The sequence below is a fragment of the Budorcas taxicolor genome, chromosome 3 (genome assembly GCF_023091745.1).
Source record: "Budorcas taxicolor isolate Tak-1 chromosome 3, Takin1.1, whole genome shotgun sequence".
NCBI lineage: Eukaryota > Metazoa > Chordata > Mammalia > Artiodactyla > Bovidae > Budorcas > Budorcas taxicolor.
This window is the reverse complement of record NC_068912.1, coordinates 16070554-16082502: the sequence shown is the minus strand read 5'-3', so window position 1 is coordinate 16082502 and position 11949 is coordinate 16070554.

Genomic DNA, 11949 nt, shown 5'->3' with positions numbered 1-11949 from the left:
GTTAATTCTCCCAACATGGAAAAGATGGCACAGAAGCAGCCAAGGAAAATAGAATGATCAGTGGTCAGATACAAAAAGAATGGACTTTGGGAAGGTCTCTTTTTCCTTGTAAGCAACTCTGAAAGCACTGCACATTTGCATGTACTTCGAAGGAAGCCTACAGTGGAATTGTAATCCCAGCTTTGGCATCCCAGCACTTGGCAGGAATGTGACCTTCAGCAAGTCACTCTTGAGTTCCCATCTCACAGGGTTGTATTAAGAAGGAAATGAGGAAAATATATGATAAAATACAATAAATATGCTTCATTTATTATTAAGTGCCAGACGCGAAGAGCCAACTCATTGGAAAAGACCCTGATGCTGAGAAAGTCAGGAGGAGAAGAGGATGACAGAGGAAGAGATGGTTGGATGGACGTGAGTTTGAGCAAGCTTCAGGAGATGGTGAAGGACAGGGAAGCCTGGTATGCTACAGTCCATGGGGTCACAGTCAGACACAACTGAGCAACTGAACAACAATCTAAATATGGAATCGTTGGACTTCCCTGGTGGTGCAGTGCATAAGAATCTGCCTGCCAGTTCTGGGGACATAGGTTCAATCCCTGGTCCGGGAAGATTCCACGTGCCACACAGCAACTAGGCTCTTGTGCCTACACGCCACAACTACTGAGCTTGTGTGCCACAACCATGAAAAGCCCTAGAGCCGGCACTCCACAGCTACTGAGGCAGAGTGCTGCAGCTACAGAAGCCCTCGCACCTAGACCCTGTGCTCTGCAACAAGAGAAACTGCCACAATGAGGAGCCTGTGCACGGCAACAGAGTGGCCTGCCCTGCTTGCTGCACCTAGTGAAAGCCCTGGCACAGCAATGACCCAGAGCAGCCAAAAATAAATAAGAAAGATTTCAAGTACGGAGTTGTTATTTATTCTGAGCCATGTATGATTTCAAGACTTCATTTTTCTTTTTAATGTTTGTTTACTTATCTGGCTGCCCTGGGTCTTTATTGTGGCATGTGGGGTATAGTTCCCTGACCAGGGATTGAACCTGGGCCCTCTGCACTGGCAGCTGAGTCTTAGTCTCTGGACCACCAGGGAGGTCTCGATTTCAGAGTTTACAATCCAATGCAGGATCAGATTTCCCAGGTCACCTTCAACAAGTTTCTTTGGGAGTTCACCGAAAGCACCAAGCCCACCTCTGCCAGCAGAGACTAAACAGGATTAACTGCACTCATGCTCCTGCCGCCCGGAGTCACCGCTGAGAAATCAGATCTTCTCCCAGAGACTCCTCCCTCACCTGACCCAACCACACCGATGCCCCTTCCCCCCAGCCCTTCCTAGAATGAAGCTCCCTGGAAGGCCCAGTGATTAGAAAATATCCCCCACACCCCAGTCTCTTCTCAATAGTTCCCTCCTGCTCCCTGCCTTGGTGGAACCTCGCTGTCCCCTATTACCCTCCCAGGGGCAGCCTCAGAGCTAAGCATCCGTACACTTGGTATCCGTGGCCTTCCTCCCACTCCATTTCAGCTTCCGGGCCATTCCTCCCCTGCTTCTTAGAAACCTGTGGCTCCTCTAAGACTCATGCCACCTGCCTGAGCTGCCTCTTCCCTTCCTCATTGTTGACAACCACCAATGCTGGTGATCATTCTCACATCCTGAGTCTCAGCCATTGGCTCCCTGTCTTCTTTTCCACTGGCTTCCCATCACCATTCTTGGTGACGTCACTGTTGGTCAGCCCATCCAACGCCCCTACAGCTTAAAGCCTTGGCCTCAGGCATCCAAAGGCTTTTTCTTCCTCTCCTCTTCAGGATACCAGCTCTCAGGGGCACACCCTGGGCCTTGTCATCACCGGAAACCATTCAACCTGCAAATTCCCACACCCATCCACCCTACCCTCCAAGGTCACTTGCCCATATGCTCCCCAAAGGAGTGCTTCCCTCCCAGAGCCCATGAAACTCTTCACGTTATGGAACATCTGCTCCTCCTTTCTTCAACAACCAAAGGGAACATGGAATATGTGAATACGTGTAGAAAGCTTTCCTAATCTGCACAGGACTGCACTATTTTTAGGATAGAACAGGCTGGGCTAAAGGCCAGGCTGCTGCCAAGGGTGAGGCAGGAAAGGGCAAAGGAGTAGGAGTGTCTGACAGGAGCAGAGACCAGAAGGGAGTGGCCAGAGTTCCTGGGGACTGAGATTGGGAGCCAGAGCCTCTAGGTGACACTGCCTCCTGATGAGGGTTCCAGAGGTGATGCCTGAGGAAGCCAGTGCTGGCCTCAGAAGAGTATTCCCAGAACCCAGGAACCTCTCAGAGTCACCTCTCGCTAAAGGAGTGGACGCTTTAAAAAGAGGTTTGGGACTGCCCTCTGTCCGTGGGATTCTCCAGGCTACAAGACTGGAGTGGGTTGCCATTCCCTTCTCCAGGGGATCTTCCCAACCCAGAGGAGCCTGGTGGGCTATTAGTCTGTGGGGTTGCAAAGAGTCAGACACGACTGATCGACTCCACAACAACAGCTAAAACCCAGTGCAGCCAAATAAAAAATAATTTTTTTAATAATAATAAACAAAGAGAAGTTTACCTCACTGACCCAAAGCTTAGGAGGAAGGCCTGTTTGAAGGTCACCTGCTCACTGTTTTAACACACTCAGAAACAGGATAACTCTCCTGCAGCAGAGTGGCTCTTACAGCTCTGCAGAGCCTAGAAGAGGGAAGAGCTGGGCTTGTCAGTACCCCTCCAACCTTGCCCAGGCAGAGGGGGGCCCTGAGCAGGGGGTACCGAGGTCTGCTCCTCCAGGGCGAGCCTGTCCCACAGTGGAACCAGATACCATCCCGGCTCAGCAATACCACGAGTTACCCTTGCTTCAGCTCCGTGCTCTGGTTCCAGTTTGCTCTCCCATGGCCATTGTCCAGCTGACCCAAGCACTCCCCTCTGCTGGTGTGGTGAGTGTAGATGTGACTTGTGAATTAGTCCTCGTGTGTTGGGTGACCACCACTTCAGGGGCAATGGAGCCTAGCAGATGCAGGACAGAATGGGATGGGCTTCTTTGGTTTGTTTGGATTTTTTTTTTCAATCCTTATTCATTTATTTATTTTGCTCCACCAGGTCTTAGTTACAGCATGTGGGATCTAGTTCCCTGAGCAGAGATCGAACTTGCACCCACTGTGTTCGGAGCATGGAGTCTTAGCTACTGGACCACTAGGGAAGTCCCCTGGGGTTGTAAGAAAATAGTTCAACAGGGAAAGAAAGGAGGGGAAGTCTGAGTCTATGCGAAGCTATTGGGAGAGACATCTATGCATTCAGTCAACGTGTATTAAAGTTCTAAAACATGCCAGGAACTGCTAGAGACACAACAGTAAACCAAACAGAGGCTTTTCTCAAACAGCATTTATTCTCATGGGAGACAGGCAATTTCAAGACAGCTTAAAAATGGAGTGTGAGAGCCTTCATCCCAAAACTGGAGAGGGAAGATTTATATAAATTAGCACTTGCAGGATGCTCTGATACAACCTGGAAATGTCTCTGTGCATCCTTGTATTAGTAAATGTTATTCCCTCTGCCTGAAACACGCTTCCCATTTTTTTGTCATGAAACAGACTCCGACTTGGACTTCAACACTTAGCTTGTCTTGCCTCTTCCAATGAGCCGTCCCTGACCCCCTAGCCCATCTGACTTACATGCATCTGTTTTCTGTGCTCCTGATATACCCTGTGCTCGTGGCTCAGACGGTAAAGAATCCACCTGTAGTTCGGGAGACCTGGGTTCGCTCCCCGGGTTGGGAAGATCCTGTGGGGGAGGGCATGGCAACCCACTCCAGTATTCTTGCCTGGAGAATCCCTATGGACAGAGGAGCCTGGCGGGCCACAGTCCATGGGGTCACAAAGAGTCAGACACAACTGAGCAACTAAGCACAGCATAGCTCCCCTACATAGCAGCTTACACTACACCATAACTGTCAATGTACTCACTTCTCTCCCCTCAGATAGCTAATAATTAATATCTGTTGAGAGAGTACATCATGAGAAATACTGGGTTGGAAGAAGCACAAGCTGGAATCAAGATTGCCGGGAGAAATATCAATAACCTCAGATATGCAGATCACACCACCCTTATGGCAGAAAGTGAAGAGGAACTCAAAAGCCTCTTGATGAAGGTGAAAGAGGAGAGTGAAAAAGTTGGCTTAAAGCTCAACATTCAGAAAATGAAGATCATGGCATCTGGTTCCATCACTTCATGGGAAATAGATGAGGAAACAGTGGAAACAGTGTCAGACTTTATTTTGGGGGGCTCCAAAATCACTGCAGATGGTGACTGCAGCCATGAAATTAAAAGACGCTTACTCCTTGGAAGGAAAGTTATGACCAACCTAGATAGCATATTCAAAAACAGAGACATTACTTTGCCAACAAAGGTCCATCTAGTCAAGGCTATGATTTTTCCAGTAGTCATGTATGGATGTGAGAGTTGGACTGTGAAGAAAGCTGAGCACCGAAGAATTGATGCTTTTGAACTGTGGTGTTGGAGAAGACTCTTGAGAGTCCCTTGGACTGCAAGGAGATCCAACCAGTCCATTCTAAAGGAGATCAGTCCTGGGTGTTCTTTGGAAGGAATGATGTTAAAGCTGAAACTCCAGTACTTTGGCCACCTCATGGGAAAAGTTAACTCATTGGAAAAAACCCTGATGCTGGGAGGGATTGGGGGCAGGAGGAGAAGGGGACGACAGAGGATGAGATGGCTGGATGGCATCACCGACTCGATGGATGTGAATTTGAGTGAACTCCAGGAGTTGGTGATGGACAGGGAGGCCTGGCGGGCCGTGATTCATGGGGTCACAGAGAGTCGGACACAACTAAGCGACTGAACTGAACTGAACTGATTGAGCATCTGATGCAAAGAGCTGACTCATTGGAAAAGACCCTGATGCTGGGAAAGATTGAGAGCAGGAGAAGGAGGCAACAGAGGATGAGAGGGTTGGATGGCATCATAAACTCAACAGACATGGGTTTGAGCAAACTCCAGGAAATAGTGAAGGACAGGGAAGCCTGGCGTGCCGCAGTCCATGAGGTCACAGAGTTGGACACGACTGAGTGACTGACAACAACAATTGAGTGTTTACTATGTGTCAGACCTCAATCATGTGATGTAAACGATACTATCCTGACTGAAAAAGAGACACCCAAGGCTCATTATAACTAAGAGATTTGCCCATTTGCTCATTTACCAAAAAGATTATCATACATTGCCCCACACCCTGGGATCCCACACCAGAGAGAAGGGGCAAAACAACTTAAAAACAACTGGAGGGACTTCCCTGTTGGTCCAGGGGTTAAGAATCTGCTTTGCAGTGCAAGCAACTCAGGTCTGATCGCTGGTCAGGGAAATCCAGATCTCACATGCCATGGGGCAACTAAGCATGCCCTACTGAGCCTACGTGCCACAAGAGAAGCCCCTGGGCACTGCACCTAGAGAAAGCCAGAGCACCATGACAAAGACCCAGTGCAGCCAAAATAAATAAATAAATACAATTGTAAAAAGGAAAAGTCTAAAAAAAGCAAAAAACAAACAACTGAAGAATCTGACACTTAGGGTCCCACTCCTCCCGTGAACCCCCTCCCCTCAAATTTTTAAGAACCCAGTGAGGATGAACCCAGCTCTGACTTCGTAGGTTCTCTAGCTGTAAGAAATGCCACAGGCCAAAGTTGTCCCTGGAGGTGAGAGTTTGCTCGCCTAAGGAATTCCCAGAGGGTCATCCAACCCTCCACCGGACAGAGCACCCCCTCCAGCAGACCAATGGAGAGTTGGAGCCTCCTGTTCAGTTGCTGGTCCACAAATTATTTCCATCACTATAAGGAAGAGATTTTACCTTCAGTTTTATGGCTGAGAAAACTGAGGCACAATTCAATGAATATTGTACAGCCAAGATAAAATCTGAGCAATCTGTATATTAATATATAAAAAGACATGCTTCTAGCATTCAAAGAGCATCTACTATAGACTGTAAATACTTTTAAACTTCATATTCTTACCATATCTGTAATGTAGGCAAAGCACTATGTAAAAAGTAAATGAAAGGCAGAATGACCATATGATGAGCGATTCCACTTTTGGGTTATGTATCCAACAGATTTGAACATAGGTCTCAAACAGATGTAAAATTCACATTCCTACTAGCGCTAGTCGCAGTCATCAAAAGCTGAAAACAATTCAAATGTCCATCAACGAATGAGTAAATGAACCAATTCCCTGGTGGTCCAGTGGTTAGGAATTGGCACTCTCACAGCTGGGGCCCAGGTTCGATCCCTGGTCAAGGAGTTAAAATCCTATACCCCTCTTGGAGAAGCCAAAAAACAAACAAACAATAACAACAACAAAAAAAACCCAAACAGATGAATGAATAAACTAAATGTGATATATACTTACAATGGAATATTATTCAGCCTTTACAAAGGATAAAATTCTAAGGAGGGAAGGGGAGGATGAGACGAATCACAGGAGTAGAACTGACATGTATACACTGCTGCTGCTGCTGAGTCGCTTCAGTTGTGTCCGACTCTGTGCGACCCCATAGACGGCAGCCCACCAGGCTCCCCCATCCCTGGGATTCTCCAGGCAAGAACACTGGAGTGGGTTGCCATTGCCTCCTCCGATGTATGCACTACAGTATGCAACATAGATCGCTCGGGGGAAGCTGCTGTGTAACACAGGGAGCTCGGGTTGCTGCTCCGTGATGACCTAGAGGGGTGGGACAGGGGTGGGATATGAGGTTCAAGAGGGAGGGGATACACGCTTACATATAGCTGATTCACTTCGTTGTGCAGCAGAAACTAACGCAATATTGTGAAGCAGTTATACTCCAGTTTTTTTAAGCTTTCAAAAGATCATGAAATCTATGAAATAAAGAACAATAGTTGGCTTGGGGAAAAAAGAATAAAATTCTGATACATGTTAAAAATTAAAATAATAATGTAGGCAAAGCAAGGATCCTCCCATTTTCAAAAGAAATAGTCTCCAAAAATTTAACTAATGTACTCAAGGATGGTGGCTGCACCGAAATATTGAACACAATAGGAGAACAGAGTTTTGTTTTGGTTTCTGCGGGGGTCGTTTGTTTGGGGTCTTTTTTGTTCTTGTTGCTCTGAGGCTTCGTTGCTGTGCTCAGGCTTCCTCTAGTTACCACGAGCAAGGCCTACTCTCCACTTGCAGCGCATGGGTTTCTCCTTGAAGTGGCTTCTCTTGTTGTGGCTCGAAGGCTCTGGAACGTGGGTTTGGTAGCTGTGGCACACAGGCTCAGTTGCTCCGTAGCGCGTGGAATCTTCCCAGACCAGAGATCGAACCCACGTCCCCTGCATTGCCAGGTTGGGTTCCTAACCACTAGACCACTACGGAAGTCTGAGTTTTGTTTTTTTTTTAAACAAAGATTCATGATTGAGGCATGATTTTGTTTTTCCATTAGATTATTTGGTGGTGACTGTAAACCTTGAAGCTGAGGGACAGACTCCAAAAGAGCAGTTGAGGGGAGTTTCTGCTTGCCTAGTGGTTAGAATTCCAGGCTTTCACTGCAGTGGCCCAGGTTCAATCCCTGGCTGAGGAACTGAGATCCCACAAGCCGCATGGGGCAGGCCAAATGATTAGTGATTTATAGATTTCATCTGTCATTTAACAATCTTAGTGATAAAGGCCAATGGTTATTTTCTTTTTTTAATTATATATTGTAGTTAATTTACAATGTTGTGTTGTTTCAGGTGTACAGCCAAGTTATTCAGTTATACATGTGTATGTATCTATTCTTTTTCAGATTCTTTTTCCTGTATAAGTTATTATGGAATATTGAGTAGAGTTCCCTAACTATACAGTGGGTTCTTTTGGTTACCTATTTTATATATAGTGGTGTGTATATGTTACTCCCAAACTTCTAATTTATCCCTCCCCCCTCTACCTTTCCCCTTTGGGGACTGTTATTTAACAATGTTTAAGTTTGATATTTCTTTTCAAAAGGAGATTGAACACTCACCAGGCTCTTGGAAAGAATATCAAGTAACAGCCCAGGGCCAGGCCCAGGGTATGAGTGCTCCATAAGTGACTGATGAATAAATGAATGAGCATATTAATGGGAGCTCTTACGCAAAGAGTTGGGGAGCCTGGATTTACTCTTGAGGCTGGAAGGCCATTTGTGGGTATCCTCAAGGCTGAGACCTCATAACCCCACATTCAGTTGTTCTGGTTCCAGGGCAACTCCAGGGGTCCCCTCTCTCCCTCCCAGCCCGTCCTTAGCCAGCCTGTCTCTCCCACTGCTGCCCCCCTGTGGCCACCGCTGCAGGCATCGCTGCAGAAGGAGCCAGGTGTGAAGTCACTGCTCAGCGGCAGCAGAGGAAGATTTGTCTTGCAGCAAGCCGCTCCTCCAGACCTCACCTCAGAGCCTAAATTCCAAGGGTGAAGAACCAGAGAGAGGAGTGGAGGTAGGAGGAACAGGGGACTCTTAGGAGTCAGCAGCTGTGGTCTCCCTTCTATCCTTAGCAAGCTTTGCGACCTTGGACAAGTCACTTCCCTCTCTGGGCCTCAGTTTCCACCTCTGAACAAAAAAGGTGGGACCAGTGCTCATGACGGTCCTTCCAGGATTGGCCTACTCCTACCCACGTGCTGAGGCCAATCAGGTAGCAGCTGGGAGCCAGAGAGGAAATGCCTCCAGGACCAGGTAGCTGAAGTCGGGGGCACACAGGCCCAGGGAGGAGGAGTCAGCTAAAGGGACCCAGAGTGCGTGCAGGCATGCTCAGTCACTTCAGCTGTGTCCAACACTTTGCAGCCCTGTGGACTGCAGCCCACCAGGTGCTCCTCTGTCCATGGGATTCTCCAGGCAAGAATACTGGAGTGTGTGGCCATGGGGATCTCCAAGGGATTTTCCCAACTCAAGGACTGAGTTGCAGATAGATTCTTTACCACTGAGCCACTGGGGAAGCCCAAAAGGGACCCACAGATGGGAGCTCAGCTATTTCTTGCAACCCCTGGGTCAGCTCTGGGGGAGGGGCGTGGAAAGCAGTGGTACCAGACATTTCAAATTTCTACTGGCATCCGAAGGGCTTCTTGGGGGCCAGTCTTCCTCCACTGCCACTGTCCAGCTATCATAGGACCTTAGGCAAGTCAACTCCTGCCTCCCTCTCAGTTCTTCGTCTGTATAAAAAAGAGACTCATGGTCTCACCTTCTTTAAGATCTACTTCTCAGTGAGATAAAAGGCAGAGAAGGGCTCTGAAAGTCCATGGCCCATGGAGATGAGAGGGGCGGCCTGTTTCTCAGGCCAAGATTCTTGCACTGGACCATCCCTACAAAGAAAGCTGCCTCCCCAAGGGCCCAAGGCTGCATTCCAGATAAGCAAGCATTTCTGGCAGGTCTGTTTGGCCCACAGGTGGTTGAGCTTCCCAAGGGGGCAGTCTAACACCTCCCTCCCTCTCCACAGTGCACGGCTTCAGGTTTCTGCCCGTGGGCCCTGCATGATGACCTTTCACTTTGACTGCAGAGAAGGGCTCAGTGATGACCTCAGTGGACGCACTCGCCTCTGCTGGGTGCCTCCTCTCAGGCCCAGTAAAGGTAAGTGTACTGACTGGTAAGAAGTTCTCCAAAGGGGCCCTGCCCTGGAAAGGAATTCGGGGGTGGGCAGGGGGTAGGAGGGACGCAAGGACTGGGAGGCAGGCGCATACAGCTTGGTGGAGCACAAGAGCGACCTGCTGGAAGACTGGCTGTATCCCTGTCCCACACCGTAAACAATCAAGCCCACCAGCTCCCCCTCCCCCATCCCCAGCCCCCTCCATCCCCACTGCACACACCTCACCCCACCCCACCCCCTGCAAAACCAGTTCCAGCCTTTCCTCCTTCTTTCCTGGTATCAGGTGAGGATGCAGTCATCCAGCTGTCACGAGGCTGGGAAGCTCAGTGCGTCCTTGGCCCCTCCCTCTCCCTTGCCCTTGTCCCATCCAAGGCCAGGCCATTCTAATTCCCTGCTCTAAATCAGGCCTGCATCATCTCTCTCCTGAGTTGCTGGCTGACACCTCCTAACTACCTCTGATTTCATCTCTTTCTATTCCACCCTTCCACCTGCCAGCTGCCTTGCACTCCAGTGTGTCTTCCTTTTTCATGCCCCCTGCCCCTCACACCTCTCTCCATTTCCTATCACTATACACTTGCAAGCAGGCCTATGGGAGAACTTGCTCCCTTGCAGGACCGTGAACTTAACACCGTCTGACCACAGGGCTGTTCCACCCTCCCCTAAGGCCTCACTTCTGCCTAGTCTGAGATCCCCTCCCCATCATCCATCCTTATTATCTTCAAGGTCCAGCTCAAAGGCCACCCCTTCCTGGGACTTCCCTGGTGGTCCAGTGGTTAAGACTCCATGCGTCCACTGCAGGGAATGCCGGTTCAATTCCTGGTCAGGGAACTAGGATCCCACATGTCACATAGCACAGCACCCTCCAAAAAAAACACCACCCCCTCCTTCCTCTTCGCCTTTCTGCCACTGGTAAGAGAGTACTTTTAAAACTCTGCTTGGCATTACACTCACATACGTAAATAGATAGTCAATGGGAATTTGCTGTATGACTCAGGGAACTCCAACTGGGGCTCCATAATAATCTAGAGGGATGGGAGGTGGGAGGGAGGTTCAAGAGGGAGGGGACATAGGTACACCTATGGTTAATCCATGTTGATGTATGACATATCAAACCAATATTGTAAAGCAGTCATCAATCAATTACAATAAATATTTTTTATTACAATTTTAAAAAATAAACTATAATTTTAAAAAAAAAACCTCTCTGCTTGGTATTAAACTAATTTGGTTAGCCTCAGGGGCAAAGACTGTGGTCGCCCCAGCACGTAGCACAGTGTTGGGTCTTGAGTGCTGGCTGGCATCTTTTCCCTGTCAGCTCCTACTACATGGTCTGGGAACCAACACCCTCTGCTCCCATATCAGTAGTTCACAGCGGCCTCAACTTCCCCCTTAGAGGCTAAGTAACTAAAACTTTTGACAGCACTCTATAGTTTGAAAAGCCTTTTCCTTTGTCTTTGGATGGCTCATTCCATCATCACAACTACCCATGAGGGGGATGTACAGGCTCACTTCAGTGATGAGAAAGCCGAGCCCTGAAGCAAGAAGGCCCGCAGGCAGGCAGTTGTGGAGACCGGAGACGGAAAGTTTGCCCAGGCCACCGGTCCAGTTAGAAGAGACCCGGGCTGGGTCTCCACCTGGCCCCGGATAGAGACCAGGTGAGCGGGGAAGGGGCCTATTCCAGAAGCCAAGGGATGGGCAGCAACCTTGAGGGAAGGCCCACAGGGGAGGGACAGGGAACTCGGACAACCCCCGAGAATTAGTACTAAGGGGTTTCTGTGGCTCTGACCACTGGCTGGTGAAAGGAATCTGATATGGTCTGGGTTTAGACCAATAACCCACACACACCCCTCTACCTGCAGATTCCTGCCAGACCCTCTGTGAGCAGGTGAAGTGTGGAGGGACCAGGAGTACCTATGACCCAGAACAGATGAGAGGAGGAGATTGAAGTTCCCATGGCAACAGCCTGCCAATCCAGTATCTGTCCAGGGGCCCAGCAGAGGGGGCTGGAAGTGGTCCTCCAAAGGAACACAGGCCTCTGGCCTTCAAGGAACTTATAGGGTGGGGCAGGTTGAAGGTGACCACCACCCCATCCCCCCACTCCCCAGCGTGGGTGGGAGTAAAAGGCAGGGGTGAAACTGGGGCCTGGAGGACCCAGGGAAGCAGGAAGAGATGGGGAGGATCCTGGAGGAGGTTAGGGCTGGAGGGGGCATGATGAAAGAAGGTGGCGCTGAGGGCAGGAAAGGAGGTGAGGCTGAAGAGTGAGGGGCAGGGGTGGGAGGGAGGAATGGCAGGTTGGGGGACCGCAGGGAAATACAGTTGGGGGATGGTCAAAGGAAGCAGAATTTTTCCACTTGAGAGGGGAAAG